The 18,012-nt window shown below is 37.1% G+C and overlaps 1 pseudogene; it reads left to right on the top strand.

Annotated features, from left to right (window-relative positions):
* Positions 1-804: 804 nt before the first annotated feature.
* Positions 805-14,131, top strand: LOC115419909 (phosphatidylinositol 5-phosphate 4-kinase type-2 gamma-like; annotated as a pseudogene).
* The last annotated feature ends 3,881 nt before the right edge of the window (positions 14,132-18,012 follow it).

The following is an 18,012-nucleotide window of genomic DNA, read 5'->3' as shown; positions in this document are numbered from 1 at the left end:
TGTGCAGCCTGTGCAGCTCATGTGCATCATGTATCACAGCGAGAAATGTGTTTGTGAAAGTGAGAATGTGTGAAGAGTTTTGCAGAAACTGTCCTAGAGATTTGCAAACTGTGTCTAAGTAAATCAGCTCAAGGTTGTGCCAAAGAGTGATGAATTTAATAAATGGGTTTAGACAACTGAATAATGAGCTCAGGGGATGGAGTTTAGTGTTTTAACAATTCAGAAAAACTGTAATAAATCCATTTACTTTGGAATCATTCTATTAATTTAATTTTCTTTCTTTCTTTCTTTCTTTCTTTCTTTCTTTCTTTCTTTCTTTCTATTATAAAGGCAACACTTTTGTTCTCCATCTTGTTTTATACTGATTGTCTCATTATTCCTTTTTTTTTTTTTTTGCTGCCATTAGAAGCCACATAAAGTGTCAACTAATGAGGCCAGAAGGTTTGAGTTACAAAAATGAAATAGGTGCAAAAATCCAAAAATACAATTCCCAATTAGTAGAATAAGACTCTTGACTGACCACTAGATGGCACAGTGGCTCCTACAATTAAAACTAATCAATATCCTAACCCAGAAATGTCCCATGCCATTAAAAAATAATTCAGACAAATTGGATTTAGAGATCAGAATGAGAAAGTAGTTCGGGCACTTTTCAGAGAATGACTCTGGTAAGAAGAGAAATATAGTGTGACAGTGTGTCTTGCCACTATGCTATAAGTAAAAGAACAGTATCAATAGAAAAAGACAAAGACAAAGTCAAAGGTCCATTGTGTTTTTCTGGGAGGTGGGGGCCGTGGTTTTTCATTGTTCCCTCTCACTCACCGTGGGTCAGGATCAGGAGCAGGAGGAGCTGAGTGGAGCCTCCATAAGGCTGCTTTACATACACGGGACTAAACAGGTGACAACAACAACAAACCTGCCCAGTCTGTGCGATTCCAGCTGTGGAAGTGCGATGTCTTCTCCCGGCGCCACCACCAACCCACTGAACATCCAGGCGTCCAAAAGAAAAACCAAGAAGAAACACTTTGTGCAGCAGAAAGTGGAAGTTTTCAGAGCGAGTGACCCGGTGTTGAGTGTGTTGATTTGGGGAGTCAATCATTCGGTAGGTATGTGAGCAGCATTGAGTCTCATTTTAACTTCGATCAGCCTGTGCGTAAAAACTAACCATTTCTTCCGTGCGTAATGATCATGCGCAGATTAACGACCTGTGCCAGGTGCCTGTGCCTGTCATCCTGCTTCCAGATGACTTCAGAGCCAGCACCAAGATCAAAGTGAACAACCACCTCTTCAACAAGTACAGTGCACCTCTCAGCTCAGTCTGAATCATTGTAGGAACCTTCATCCTGCTTCCTGTGATTGCATTTTATGTGTGTGTTTGTGTGTGTGTGTTCTTTTGTGATTTATTCAGCTTTTCAGTGCTTATCAGAAAATGCAGACCCCTTTTTAAGAACAACAATGAATTACTCCACTTTAAAGCTGCAGTTATTACCCCCAACAATAGCAACACCACAGCCAGAGAGATAAAAGAAATAATAATTGAGCTTGTATGGCCAGTGATTTGTTGTATTGTGTACAATTAGTGCCGAGTTGTGATACTCCAAGGCTGGAAGTGCAGCATAATTTGGCTGGTGGCTGTGTGACACCCAACTATTAATAAATACAAAAAAAGATAACAAGTTGATTTAATTAATCTAAAATTACTTTGGAGCTCACAGAGGAAAATAGTATGTTATAAAAAAAATACATGAGAGGTGTGCTATACACTGTGTCTACTGTGAGGTTCAGTTTCTATACACATCCAGTCTATAGAGTTTAGAAAACCAAGTGGCTTTCAATAATCCTTTAATCCATTCAGGAATCCAGGTCGTCTAAAGTCTTATAAGCAGAGGCGGACAGAATAATAAAAATATGTTTTCTGAAGCTGAAGAGCTTGTTCCTTGGTAAAGTTTACTCAAGTGTTACAAAAATGATTTGCAGAAACTCTCAATATGAAGAAAAAACCTTGAAAAATGAAATAATATTACGGTGACTTGTTAGCCTCTCGAAAAAAAAGCAGCCTTTCAGAAAAGACAATGATGAGGCTAAAGGAGCCTGATAGTGAAGTGAATTGCGGCACCAAACAAAAAGTGAACATGAAGGATGAGTCTAGCCAGGGTCATTTATTGTATTTTGTTCTGTCTTTGTGTCCTCTGTTTCCTGTCAGCTCTTCACTATCTCTATAATTAAAGGGGAAAAAAAGGTCTAAAAAGACGGTGGGAACATCTCAATACTCACTATTAAACAGTCGAATAATTTGGTCTTCTGTGGACATTTTGTCAAATCATCAGGGGAAACATTTGTGATGTAACCTCATCATTGAATTTCCATTTATTATCCTGGCGGTTGTTTAGTTTGACATTTCTATTTCATATTCAGTAGTAGTCCAGACCAAACACATACACAGCTAGGACATAATAGCAGCCATGTTTTCTCAGATATTACAGAATGGTACATGATACAACATGACTAAAGCAGTGCTTACATAACAACTGAAATAACAACCCCTAAAGCTCCAAAAGATGGGCGATGTGTGTTTTTATTTGGAGTATATGATATCTGATATCTTGTGTAGGGTTAGACTGGGTAAACTGCAAAAAATGTAACATAGGTACAACTATTTGTCACCACATCCCCTGAACTCCTCAATCTCTCTTAAGCTAACACTGTGCAAACTAAATTGCGGAGGTTTTGTACCCTGCTCGGTTACAAATAACAGCCAAGCAACGTAAACTCTATACATAGATGTGGATCATATGTATAATGCAAAATGTGATGATGTGCCAAATGATTCCTCTGGTCATTAGGTATACAAAAATGAAGCCTGTACAAAGCCAAACCAAGAATTGTCAAAAAGTTTTACAGCCAAAAGAAATGTTTGACAGATTTATTTTCAAATAATGTGTTGGTGTAATAAATAAAAGAGACAATTCATGCACAGTTCAGTACAGTCTTGACCAGCCTTGAAATAAAATCCCTTATCCGAGACCAAGCTAAAATGTGAACAAAACAAAGAAAAACAAACACCAACACCTTCAAAAAGTGGTATAATAGCAGCCATATTTTGTCACATATTACACAATGATATGCCACAATATAGTAGGACCAAACCAAGAACTTAAATAACAAAAGTGTTAAAAATGATTACAATTTTAAATGTGGGAAATGTGTATTTTTCTCTTGAATTTCTGATATCTAACGTGACAAAGACTGAGAGATGTCTTTCAAAGCACTAGGGTCAGACTGGGTAAACATTACATAGACCTATTTGATCTGTAAAAATATATTGTATCCTCCAGAGACCCAGCAAGAAAAGAAAAGAAAAACAAAAATGTATCTGAAAATCATGATACTGTTCATGCTGTTTCCAATTAAGGCAATTATTTAATGTAAAAAAGGCAAAACTTTTACTTTCCTGGGTCTCAGGAGGATATTGGTGCAACAATTTATCACTATAAGATAATGATGCAGTTCCTACAGTCCCTCAACATGTGCAAACTAAATTAGATAAATGAGGTAGAAGTGTATTATATGTGGTTAGTGTCTGGTTAATATGCACAATGTCTTTGGGTGAGGAGTGATGATTGTTCTTGCCAGTAGGTAAGCAAAATGAAGCCTGTGGTGTGAACAAATACATCAAGCAGGGCACAAGTAGTTTAATGTGTTCATAAAGTGGACCTGAAACCGGTCTCGATATGATCTCCAGTACAACAGTAACATGAGCATTTGTAGTTTTTGTGCTGCTGTGTGTGAAGTTACAAGTCTGGAGTTCAGTCTTGTTTTATTTTTTGGTTAAAACGTCTTTGTTGTGCAGAGAGAATCTTCCAGGACAGTTCAAGTTCAAAGAATACTGTCCACAGGTGTTCAGAAACCTGCGAGAGAGCTTTGGGATTGAGGACCAAGATTATCAGGTATATACAACACTTTAAGTAACATCTGTGTGTATTTAAAGAAAAGGCTGAGACATAGACTCCAACAAACACAGCATTTAAGAGTTTTTGGTGGGGTTTTATGTTGTTGTCGTAAAATGCAGACACTTTCCTTTGCATGTGTTGTTTTGCTCGTTTCTATATTTGCATTTTCTGTGTGGGACATTTGCATTTGCCAGGTGGTGCACAGTGGTCATCCTCTGAGCTCAGCACACATTTGCTTAGCACACAATTATAGGAGGCATACTGTATATGCACTCAAAAGTGATACAAAGGAAATATAAGAAAGCTATAAGAAAGTGGGACTGCACCTTTTATAAACAGTTAAATCTGTGACATTGATACATCTGACTCCTAGAATAGAATAGAATAGAATAGAATAGAATACAATACAATACAGCATAATAAAATAGAGCAGAATAGAATAGAAAAGAATAGAATACAATACAATACAATACAATACAATACTAGACCAGAGCAGAATAGAATAGAATAGAATAGAATAGAATAGTCTTTATTGTCATTGTGTGTACAGTGAAATTAGGAGTGCAACTCCAGTCAGTTCAGCAATATGTACATACACCAGTGTTCCAGAAATAAGAGTAGAGCAAATGTAAACTTACAAAAACAAAACAAAACAAAAAAGATAAGAAAATATAATAATAATAATAATAAAAAAAGCAATTTATCAAGGCAACATAAAAATAGAGCTTAGTAGAATGAAAAATGAAACTGGATAATATATGAATAAGCACAATTTACAGTATTAACAGTATGAGTATCTATGAACAATATTAACAGTATGTATATGTATCTATGAAACAGTACGTATCTCTATCAGTATTAACAGTATATATTTCCTATAAAAACAGTATGTATACCTATGAACTAAGTCTATATAAATTAGTGCATTTATTTTTGCTAAATATTCAATAGATATTGCATCATTATTGCAGGACAAAAGATTATTGCACCGTATACTTATTGCACATGATCACATTTGAGTGATTATTGCACATTATGGGAAGTGAATCTGGGAAGTATTTACTGTTTTGAGATGTTTCTTTGTGGTGATATGACACCGGTGTAAGGGATGTAGATGGAGCTGGAGGACGGTGAGTGATGATTGATGATGCTGGTTCTCAGTTGTATATTCTCACCAACAGGTGTCTCTGACTCGCAGTCCTCCATTCAAAGATGAGGAAGGACAATGCGAGGGGCTGCTCTTCACATCATACGACCGCACTTTGGTAGTAAAAGAAATCTCCAGTGAGGAGGTGGAGGAAATGCACAACATCCTCTCTGAGTATCACCAGGTGGGACTGACACAGTGTTAACCACTTTTCACCAGTTTCAGTTCTCTTTTCACACTAAACAAAATATATTGAGTGAATTCTTCTGTTCTGGTTGATTCTATTAGTCACAATATAGTCACTGAGGTGCTCTGGTTGCCATGGCAAAGGTTTCATAGCATTGAACTGACAGATGAGTGTCTGAATTTAATCACTGAGTGACTACGCAGAGTAATGACAAAAGAGCAAGACCTTTTTGGACAAGTTATATAAAATGCCCAATATTAGCGTTTTCTACTTTAACAATAATTCTCCAGAGACATTTAATTAAAGGACTGAATCCTCTTTTTCATGACAAGTTGCTCCACATCACTTTTAGATTCAATGTAATTTTGTGTAGCTATAGTTAGTGACAAAAATATGTAACTGAACTACAGTATCATTAAGTACAATGTCATGGTGTTAAATTGAAACCATTTTTTTAAATAAAAATTTAATTTATAAAATACAGAGTTGAACACAATCATCCATATAAATGTTGGAAATTCAATAAATATTACTTATAAAACTAGAAAATTACTGAATAGTATTACTTGTCAGGAATGTAATCAAATGTAATATGTGCTGTTCTATTTAAAGTAGTTACATGAGTAACTTTTGGACAGAGTAATCTATTACATTTCAAAACCTCTCCAACAATCCTGACGAGTAGTCTGGTACATTAAAATGTGATTTTTTTTCCACATGGTAAAGTGAAACGCTTTTTTTTTGTTTCAGTTTTTTTTTCAAGACTTAGAGATGTAGAGATGATGCTCAAGGGCATATCTGTGTTATTTTCTATCTTTTTCAAACAAGCAATTCACTTAGATTGGGTCTTTTTACTTGTATTGACAGCAGAAAAAGGACAGAAGAGATCCTTCTGATGCTTTTCCTGTCATTCACTCTCATTTCACTGCTGTGTCCTTCCAGCACACTGCCCACCTGTCATGGTGAAAATCAGCATCAGTGTTGATTGGTTGTATTATTTATTGTCATGTGCACAAAGTGTCCCATCCCCATGACTTTACAAGACAACCAAATACACCTGCAACAGTCAAAACATCCCATCACACTTTCCTCCAGCTGGATGTAACAAAGTGCCTTTTTGTTATCTCTTGGCAAATAAAATTCACTACCAATAGCGTGCTAAAGCAGAATTCTGTTTTTTTTTTATTAACACGAATGTAGGACATCTCTGAAGAGTATATCCCTTATTTCATTGTGGATATTACATTGTTAACAGTAACTAGTAATCTAAAATGTGTACTCCATATTGATATTACAACCTCTAACAGCAGGTCTACAAAACTATGTATCCACAGACTGTTAAATACTTGTTTATACATGTCTAAAGTATGGGTGATCATGTTTTCTCCAACAACAAAAATTCATGGCCTAGTTATTTTTAGCTGCTTTATTACATTATATTGTACAGTCTTCATGTGCTGCACCAGCTGATGATTCACATTATATCTGTTTTAGCCCAGCTCTGTTTTTAGACAGAACACAGCTGCAGTGGAACCACATATCATCTCTAGTTTTCATATGGCGTTTGTTCAAAAGATCTGTTTGGAATCGTTCTAACAAGGTCAGAACTGTCACAGTTTAGTCTGAACTATGGATCAACAAACAGCAACTTAGCAAAAATAACAACATCACATAACAAGTGGTTGCCCCTCGCATGGTATTGTAGCTTATTTTGGCATTGATCCAGCTGATGTCATCATGTCTATGCATGTGCCAATGTCAGCATATCAATTGCCTCTATGTATGTGCCAAGTCTGAAGTAAATTGAAACAAAATGATGTTTTATAGACATTTGAAATTTCGCCCATTATAAGTAAATGGGGAAAAAAAATAGATTTTAAAATTCTTCAAAAATTTGAACTTTGATCTACTGTTCCCAAATGTAATCAGATCTATTTTGGGTCACTGGCAATCTATAACCCAATTTGTATGAATTCAACCACTAGTTTTGCTGCTAGAGTGTTAATAATCAAACAAACAAACAAACCGAACCAAAAACAATACCCCTTGCCTCCCTTCGGGGGGCGGGGGTAATAATGTTATACCTTCGTAAGCTTCATAATCAAACTCACGTGTATAGAAGAAACACTGTGATTTCTCCATCAAACTCCATTCTTTTCACCTACACCTGTGTCCACTGGTGAAAACAACAATGGTGTTTTTAGCTTTATCACTTTGTCACTTTTTTTTTTTTTTTTTGACTCTGAAAGTTGTTTCTTAGTGGTTCTCATTCCATCTTGTCACTTTTGGACACTTCGGTCAAAAGCCCTGTGGCATTAGTTTAATTTACCAGGTGAGACCAGCAGAGTGACTCACTACTTCCTCTAGTGGCCTTATTAATATATATCTCTAAGCATTGGATAGTTCACCCACAGGGAATGTGAGCTGGGTTTAGAGCAGGGGTTGTCAAATCATTTTAGTTCAGGGGCCAGATCCTCCCAAAATGATCTGAAGTGGGCCAGACCAGTAAATTAATAACATAATGTTATATAAATAATGCCAACTCCAAACATGTCAAGGGTTTTATAGTGAAAACATAAAATTACATTATGGAAATGTTTGCATCTATAAACTGTCCTTTTAAAAATGTGCATAACATGAACAACCATGAAAAAACTGAAATATTATAAAGAAAATAAGTGCAATTTTAACTATATTATGCCTCTGCTTATTATGTGCAAACATGCATTAAAACTTACAGATCACAATGGATCTGCAAATACATAAATATTTTAGTAACTGGCAGAATATTTGTAAACTTGCACTTACTTCTCTGAAGATATTTCTAATTTTTTTATATTTTTGTGAAAGGCTAGTTTGTAAATTTACACAATTTCATGTAATTTCACTTTTTTACACTAAAACACAGAGGAAAAATTTGGAATTGTCATTATTTGCAGGTTTTATGATAGTATTTTATGATCTGACCCACTTGAGACTAAAGTAGGGCTTTATGTGGTCCCTAAAGCAAAAGGATTGACTGTTAATATCTTAGTGTAATTTTTGCATTTCACAATTTCATCCTGTGGGCCAGATTGGACCTTTTGGCAGGCAAGATTGGCCCCCAGGCCGCATGTTTGACACCTGTGGTTTAGAGGTCATGAGACAGGTAGCTTTACCCTACTGATGATGTGTTGATGCAGTAGTAATATATTGGATATATTTATATCGATGCATATCAGTACAATCCAATTCAATGTCATCTTTGGCATATCTTTCTATAAGATTTAGAGATATAGAATTGATGGGCATAAGTATATTTTTTTGTGTTTTTAAACAGATCAAGCAGGTTATTTATACCAGGTCTTTCGGTGCTTTTACTGACACTATAAAACTGTACAGAGACAAAAGGACAGACGGGCTGCTTGTTCCTCTTTTGTTTGCAGGCTGGTAAAGGATGTCAGGTAGGCCTCTGTCTTGTGTTTTCCCATCATTCACTGTCATTTCACCACTGTTTCCTTCCAGCACATTGTCACCTGCCATGGCAGTACGCTGCTGCCTCAATTCTTGGCCATGTACAGAGTTACTGTGGAGAGTGAGGACACCTACCTGTTAGTGATGAGGAATGTGTTCAGCCACAGACTGCATGTCCACTGGAAGTATGACCTCAAGGTGAAGCCATGACTGCTGATTATTAATGAGACCAAAATATTATACGGGTTTATTTTTAAAGCCCTTATTTTTAAAGATTATGTGATATTTACAGTTGTATTAAGTGGTGAAGATATGACTCAAAACTTCCTTTGTGTTAAACAAACAAATGCATTTTCACTCTCGATCATGTACAAAAACAGTGACCTTCAAGACCTTGTGACTGATGAAGACATGTTTCATAAATAATGGGAGGATTGGTTGAAGAGTAACCTAATAGTGTGACTTTTCCTTCCTCAGGGCTCTCTGGTATCTCGTGAGGCAAGTTTTTAAAGAGAAGGTGAGATCACATGAAAAGTCCAATAAAGTAAGAAATAATAGTGAATTGCATTTCTCCATCTGTAGCTGACTGATTAGTCATTTGAGTATTGTCGTGTCCAATCCCATGACAACAGGAGTAGTTAAATCATCTCATCAGTTTCCTTACAGCTCAGTCGTCTCATAGCAAATAAAATTCACTTCCAGATAAGCTCCCCTCTTGAGGCTCATCTTTCTTTTTGTATAAATGACGTCCTTCTTAAATGAAAGGTGTCTTACTAATGAGTACATCTCTTATGTCCTTGTCGAATAGGGTGTAAAACATAAAATGTATCTCACGTTCAGTCTCACCTTTCTCACATAACAGATCCTGTTGTCCTCTAGAGCACCAGTAAAACCTACTGGACTCTTGACCACTGATAATGTTCATGAATCCAAATGAGGACACTAGGATCTTTGACTTTTTGTTTAAACTATATTACAGTAAGTTTATACAATAAAGTTTTGTACAATATGTCTAGAGACCACAAGACGGATTTCAGCATTTCCTTCTAATGACTTGAATATCACAAATAGCCAGTTGTGGAAAATGAATGGTAAATCAGTCAAATAAAATAAAGATTTCAACTTATTAATGGAAGGATGACCATTTAAATGTCTCATTTAAATGTCAATGTCTAAGACTCAATAGCCTTTAGGTGATTTAATAGAAGGGTCTAATTGCAGAGAATAGAATATCCATCTGTCCATCTACCATTCATCATCCATCCATCTACCATTCATCCATCCGTCCATCCGTCTGTTCGTCCGTCCGTCCATCCAGTCCATATGTGTTCATCAGTGTATAATTACATGAAAATTAGCCCTTCATATCTAAAAAGGAGCAGACTACTCCTCACAGATCCACCATGTTGCTACAGTAGTTTCCTCTTCTCCTTTTCATAGTGTTAGAATACCATAAAACAGCCTTAAAGTGCATTACTGTCACCTTGTATTTTTGAGAGTGACAAAATAAACACTGACTCTAACAAGGGACCTCTGTATTATTTGCAGCCACTTTAGATGAGGATGTAGGGCAGTCAGTCAGATAGCACTAAATATTACACACTGAACCTTTAAATATGCTTTTAGGGAGTATCTGATCACACATATTCACAAGTTTATTCCAAGCCAAAGCATTGACATTTATGTCTGATGTTTGGTGGTTCGCGTCCCGTATCTCCAATAACAGCCAAACGGAGGTAAATTTATGCGCTCCCCAAACACCAGGAGCACAGTCAGCCACAAGACACACATATGAATAATAGATCTTTATGGACTCTCAGGTACTACATTGCTTTACTTTGTTACAGTAGTGAATGTGATGCAGTAAGATCATGAGCATACTGAAGGAATTTACTGCTAACATTAACCTACTTGATGTGTGATGTAATTTAGCTCATACATAAGTACATGAATTAGGATCCTGCGGTACCAGCTTATAGTTTTTAAAATCGTGAATTATACTCCTGAACTGGTGAGATAGTTTTTTTTTTTTTTACAACTGTGCAGGAAAAGAGTATTAGACCACTAAACAGGTTTCCTGTTCTACTGACATAAATGTGCTCTGTATAGTTTAAAGTTGGCCAATTTGGTCCAAAACGAAACAGCAGAGGCTATACAGTCTGGTTTTCAGAGTTTGGATCCAGCTCTAACAATAATGGATTTTTCCAGTACGACTCATCAAGTTACAATGATAAGATTGCCATATTTTTCTCGGAGATCAGAAACCTCTTTATGCAGGCACAGAAGAAATCTAAACCTGTTTTCACAGGCTGATTAGTATCTCCTTAAGAAACCTGACCTTACTATGAAGTGCACTTTAAATACTAGCTGCAGTGTAAGTGATTTTTGACTTTATTCCTTGAAAAAGGGCGGTTTTAGACCTCAGTAAATGACAACTGTAAGTGCATTAAAAGGAGATTTAAATTATATCCATAACTCTTTGTTATATGAAGCAGAGTGTGGAGATGTGACACGGCTTGGATCAGCTGTACCACAGTCTTGCTGTATTTGTCAAATATGCTGCAACTCTCAGTGCAAATCGAGAAATGTACTTATTGAAAAAGCATGACGATAGCACAGGATGATATTTCACTTTTCTATCATGGTAAATAGTTATTAATTATCATTGTACTCAAATGTAATTTAAAGATTAGACTTTCACCAATCTGATGAAGCAGTCACATAGTGATTGGCTGTTAAAAGAACATCAGAGCCCTTTCTGGTTGGCCTGCAGCAACTCTGACCTAGATATAAGACCGATAAATAGTGGTTGAATAGATGGAGTTAAACGACTGCAGTGCTGAGGAACCTTTGATCTTACCAACTGGGTTGATCTGAAAAACAATATTCGGGGGAACCGTTTCAGTATTCAGCAGAAGTCCACATTTATATTATTGCAAACATAATGGCTCATTATATGTATAGTGAGAAAAAGGATATGTATTTCAATTCATGTTATATTTCCAGGTGAAAGAGCTGCCCACTTACAAGGACGTAGACTTCAGGAATAATATGCAGAAAACTTTACGTGAGTGATGAGGAGAAGGAGAAGATCATGGACAAGCTCAACAGAGATATTGAGGTAAGACATTTATCTCACGTCGTTATTGCAGATCTGTGGTTTCAGTGTATTTTCTCGTCTGATTCGTATGTGTGTGCAGTTTCTGGTTCGGATGAGGATCATGGACTACAGCCTCCTGCTCGGTATCCATGATGTCGAGCGGGCCGAGAGAGAGGAGGAGGAAGAGAGATGGAGTCGTCCTATGAGGAGGAAGAGGAGGATGAAAACGGCGTGGCTCCTGCTCCAGTCTCTACTTCACCTGAGGGGATCGCTGGCTACATTGAAATCCTTCAAACCCAGGGTCCTGGGGAGTTTGACCTATGTGGATATGTATGCTATTCAGAGCGCTGTAAGGTGAGTAATGACAACTGATGGTGAGTGGAAGTAGGTTAAAGAGGCTCTGTGTCCTGTTTGTGCGTTTTAAAGCTGTAAAATCCTTATGAAACCAAAAAAGGGAAAGTAGTATAGACTGCAGTGTACAACATGCTGTTAAGGTACAGCACTTCACAGTTTGAATGAATTTTGGCATCATTCAGCACAATATACATCATTGTTTTTCAACATTTTGCAATTCAGGTGGTTTTAGAGAAGGAAGAATTCTACCCCCTTCTCTAGGCACTGTTTTTTGGCCTGTTTAAAATCTTTTTTTTTTTTTTTTTTTTTAAAGAAACAACCCCTATATTTACCTCCGCCCAAGGAGGTTATGTTTTTGCCAGGGTTGTTTGTCTGTCTGTCTGTCTGTTTGTTTTGTCTGTCCGTTAGGTGTGCAACATAACTCAAAAGTTATGGACGATTTGGATGAAATTTCAGGGTTTGTTGGAAATGGGATAAGGAAGAAATGATTAAATTTTGGTGGTGATCGGGGGTGGGGGGGCCCACGGGGGGGGGCCACTGATCAGCCTTGGCGGAGGTCTGCGCTCTCCGAGTGCTTCTAGTTTACAATATTTTAAGTACTGATGATTATGTTCATTTTTGTCATTTTCTTATATAGATTAGCAATTCTTCTAACAAAGTTAGTAAGGGTGGACAACGTGATCACACGTCAGATGATGTCTGAGGAAGACTGCAGACATTGTCGAAACATGTCAGCAAGGCAAACACTCACTCTTACTAAGTTGGCGCAAAGAAGAATTGCTAATCTAATTTCAAGTACTGGTATTTAGCAGATTAAAGAGTAGTATATTAGTATTTTAAAATATCATTATAGGTTAGAATATACATTTTTCAAAAACATGGGCATTTTTGTGCTCATGGATGAGAAAACATAATGATATACTCAGTTGTGAAAAAGCGGTGGCTCTATGTCACAAAGTGAGAGTGGTTTGTAAAGGGCTGTGACCTGGTTTTGGGACTAAAAAATATTTGATGGTGTCAGAAATGTAGCTTGACCATCTGACAGTGTACTGCTGCCCCAGCCTACATCTAGTTAAAACCAACAGGAAGTCAGCATGAAATAACACATGGATCAACATGACACCTGAGTGTTTGTAGCTAAAAATACAAACTTCAACAGCCTGTACAGCAAAAGTGTCAACCCAAGTTGGCCTGTCTTCCTGAGGCACAACCAGGTGCTCATTCTTCTATTCCTCTGATTTTTTTTAAAAAAAGTTTTACTCTAATATTAACACCACTATTGTAACAGTGTAATCATTACATCATTGTTTCATTGTACTGCATTGTAGCCTGAGGTTCAGTAATCTAATCATCACACAGATGTCGTACCCTTGTGACCAGATCTATGTGGTCCAGGTGGTGCGATAAACTGAAACCTCACAATCTGCAGGATTTGTTAGAGAATTCAACATATAATTAACATGTACATTCATCCTGCAGCCGTCCATTCTGATTGATTTGTGGTTTTTCATAGAAAACAGTCTGGGCACCTCTACCCTCAGAAACCTCATCTCATGCTAGGCTCAAACAGTTAAGATTACAGCAGAACATGTAGATCAATGTTACTCACCAAATGCTGTGAATCACTTCCTGTGTAGGTGCACCCCAGAGGGAAGTGTATTTTATGGGTCTGATTGACGTGCTGACGCAGTACGACACCAAGACGAAAGCTGCTCACGCTGCTAAGGCTGTCAAACACGGGGTGAGAGATGGGTAGTCGTTACACTGTAAAGTCAGCATGGATCCCTGTCCTGTAAGGTTAGAGGGTTTTCTTTTAGTACAGGGAATCTCAAATCGACTGTGTTTGTGTGTGCTTTTGCAGGCAGAGCAGAAATCTAACTGTTCACCCAGAGCAGTATGCCAAACGTTTCCGAGAATTCCTCACAAAGATCTTTGCTTAGTTCAAGGATTCAGTCAAGGATCATGCAAGTATCAAAAAAGAGGAGTGTCATTATGCAATATTCACAGGATGCCACATAAAATCAACTTGAAGAAACACTGGAAATTTTGTTAATTGTTAATGATTTATATGTTATGAACATCTGCTTTATTTGAATGAAGAACAGGAATTTGTAAACAGATTGTATTTGCTGACTAAAAAGTTAAATCAGTGGCTCATTGGGGGTGGAGTGGTGGCTGCGGTGATAAAACAAATTTTCTCAAAACCTTTAATTACTGTTGGTTGCCGCTTTCAGTTGAAGTCTTCTTCCCAAATAACCACAACATTGTCATAATTATCCAGCTCTTACTCTACTATTAATTTCCACATTTGGTCATTTGTCTATCGGATTCAGTGCGTGAACTGCTTAATCCTGTGGAGGGAGTGTATTCCAGCTACCAACAGGGCTGACCTCTTCACCATTCACTCCCACTGTCACTCATACGGTGGTGGAAAAATGTTTTTGGACACCCTTAAAATTTTACATAATCTCAAATATATCATGCAATATTTGCAGAAATACAGTCGCAGAAAAAATTATTAGACCACTCCTTGTTTTCTTCAATTCTTGTTCATTTTAATGCCTGGTACAACTAAAGGTACATTTGTTTGGACAACTATAAGATAAACAACAAAAATAGCTCATAAGAGTTTAATTTCAGAGCTGATATTTACCCATTTTCCATGTTTTCTTGTAATAACCAAAATCACTTAAGTTCTTACATTAATAGCCATGGCATTGTACTGCCAAAACAGTGCTTTTCGGTATTCCATGTTTTCTTTTCTGTCTGTTTTAGTCACATGATACACACAGGAGTTAGTACTTGATTGCATAACCATTGTTTCTGATTACCTTTGATGGTCTAATAATTTTTTCCATGACTGTATTTTTTGTTTCAAAGATGTGGCTGTGTCAGACAGACACAAACAAATGCAAATTATTATTTAATTTTTGTTATTGTTAACAAGAAAAAATAACAAAACTAAATTTGTGACAGTTTCAACATGTCATGCTATGAATGTGTCTCATTATCTGCGGAAACATCCAGTTTTGACCTTGCTGGAACGGAGCACGTGCAGAAGGGAGCATGTGGGTTTGGAGAATGGAACAATACTTGGCAAAGTTCATGATTAATGTAATAAATCACAAATGCATGGGGTGTCCAAAAACTTTCCATTCATCTCTGTATGGGTTACTTGGGTTGTATTTCCTTGTATGAAATGATCCAGTGAGGACATGGAAATTCCACACAGAAAGGCCCCGCTGGCCAACGCTGGGATCGAACCCAACACCTTCTCGCTGTGATGTGACAGCGCTGCACCTACTTTTATGTATATGATACTAAAATAGATCACCCATCTGTACCAGTGAAAAGAAATCCCTGCTGATAGAGTAAAATACTGCTGTAGTCCTGTGTTAGCTCAGTGAGCAGCAATGCAAGTGACAGCAAGAAGGCACAAGAGATAAATATCAAACAGATCAAAGAGTTTTATGTCAAAATGTTTTAGCTCAGATGAAGACTCATACTATTTACCATTCCCTTTGCAATATTGGATTTCATATAATGATCTACCAGTATATCTTCCTTTGAATTTATTCTTAGTAATTTATTAATTTTTGTTTCTTATTTAGTCCTTCTTCCTGCCCCAGATCTATGAATGTCAGGAGAATTCCACTAATTTGTAGGCTAATCTGAGTGGACAAACAGCCTGGGAGGTACAAAATGATGTCAAGAGACAAGCTTTTGCCTTTTAACAAAGATGCGCCTGGTTTTTGGCAGGTGTGTGGTAATGGGTACCTTAGGATGATTTTAGCTTTATACATGAATGTTTGTTTTTTACTGTTTCTTTTGCATCTTAGTGATTGGAGCAATACAATTGATGGTCTTATTCAGAGGAGTTATACTTTCCTATCATTATATACACTTTTTAGATTTGCTTTAGATTTTCTTGAATGGAAACGATTACAGAATTGTGAGGACAGAAACCCGCTCGGCAGAGATGTAATTTAGTGAAAGTGGGTCTGTAACTTTAACCTAGAAAAAACTAGGTCAAAGCAATAAGGTTCTATAACAAGGACTGGTTTGATCCAGGAGATCTGATGTTCAAATGCTTGTCGAGCGTTTAAATGGTGGTCACTGGCTGATGGAACTCTGCACATGTCCAGAAACCAGCCCTCGGCCTGCTGTGAAACATGAACCCTCTGCACACTGGCATATGTGATTGTACTAAACTACATGATGTTCATGTCTACTGGAGCCTCCCTCTGCCAGGAGTCAACGCTGTCATACAGATGAGGTCAAAATTAGTCAAGAAATGAATCTGAATACACGTCTACAAAAACATTAACTAAGCTCATCTTTTGAAATATGACCCCCCACACAAAAACGTACACAACGTTAAAACACCAGAGTTTGGGCAGTAGCCTTAATGTATTGATAATGAATGCTCTATGAATCATTGCATGAGTAAAAAAATACAAATGGAAAGAGATGCTTACATCACAGACATGTACACTCAGCAGGTTCTTCAGATTAACACAAAAATACATACAGTACCGCAGGAAAATGTTTTATGCTTCTTTTTTTTCATCTTAATTTGGGCATCTTTCCTCTGTTTCATATTGATTTTAAGCCACTTACAATCATTATCATCATCATTCAAGGCCCAGTTTTATAGCCAAGTTGAAATGTAATAAATTAAATAATAAAACATACTTTTAATTTCTATTTGTCACAGCAGGAATAATATTAGTGATGTAACCAGAGCTGTATCATCTGAATAACACGTGTTAGTGTCTGAAATAAGTCCAACCATCTGTTCATATACATTCAGTCAAAATCAAGGCAATCATTTGTTCATTTTACATACCTAGCATTACACTCACCTTGAAATAACCTGCAGCTGGAGTCAGTCCCTCTGCAGGCATTGACACACAAATCAGGTACAGTGTCATGTCACACACAGTGATACAAACAAAACAAAGAAATCTCAGTCTGTGGTGTCGAAGAGTTAATCAGGTGCTTCTCAAAGGAAAATTAAACGAAGAGTCTGAACAGCTCTGAGTAACCCTTGAGAGTTATACACACAACTGACTGTACAAATCATACAATAACAATCTTGAAATGACTTTTTTTTTTTAGAATTAGAATTTTTTTTATCAATGCATTTCTATACAGTTATTTTTGATAATCTTTAAAACAGCCTCTCAACTTCAGCCAATAGTTACATATTTTTTTTTTTTTTATCAAGTTACACAACATTATTTTAATGCACAACCAGCCAGGTGTGCTAAACAAAACACAGTATATGCACTTTGAATTCATCAGTGACATTCATTGTCAATTACCAGCTGTTGATGAGTTGGGATTCCAAACAGATCAAGACAAACCAAGGTGTCGGTCTATCAAATAGTAAACTTATTGCAGGTCTTTACTGATGACATTTGAGGCCAAAGGCAAGATTTCCAGGGTCAACTGTGTGTGAAAAACATTAAATACTGACTCTTAAAATACTGCGTGATGAAATGGGACTCATACCAGCTGGTATACAGTGCAATACATTCCTATTAAGTCAGAACGCAGAGGCATCTGAATGTCATGTTCAGGAGAATTCCTCTTTTCCTTTTGGTTAAACCTTTTCAGCAGACGGACTATACCTGTGTGATTACCAGTAAGTGACAAACAAACACTCAACACACCCTTTTAGACCTCATCAGGCTCCAGGAGTGCAACATCAGCCGACACGTTCATCAGTCCTGCCGGCCTGTGTTAATGTACAGGACACGATGAGGGCGAAGCAACTGGCTCAACACATACGCAAGCTTACTCACTACATTGCACC

The sequence above is a fragment of the Sphaeramia orbicularis genome, chromosome 5, assembly GCF_902148855.1.
Source record: "Sphaeramia orbicularis chromosome 5, fSphaOr1.1, whole genome shotgun sequence".
NCBI classification, from domain to species: Eukaryota; Metazoa; Chordata; class Actinopteri; order Kurtiformes; family Apogonidae; genus Sphaeramia; species Sphaeramia orbicularis.
The sequence above is the reverse complement of the archived record's forward strand: the minus strand, read 5'-3'. Positions and strand labels throughout refer to the sequence as shown.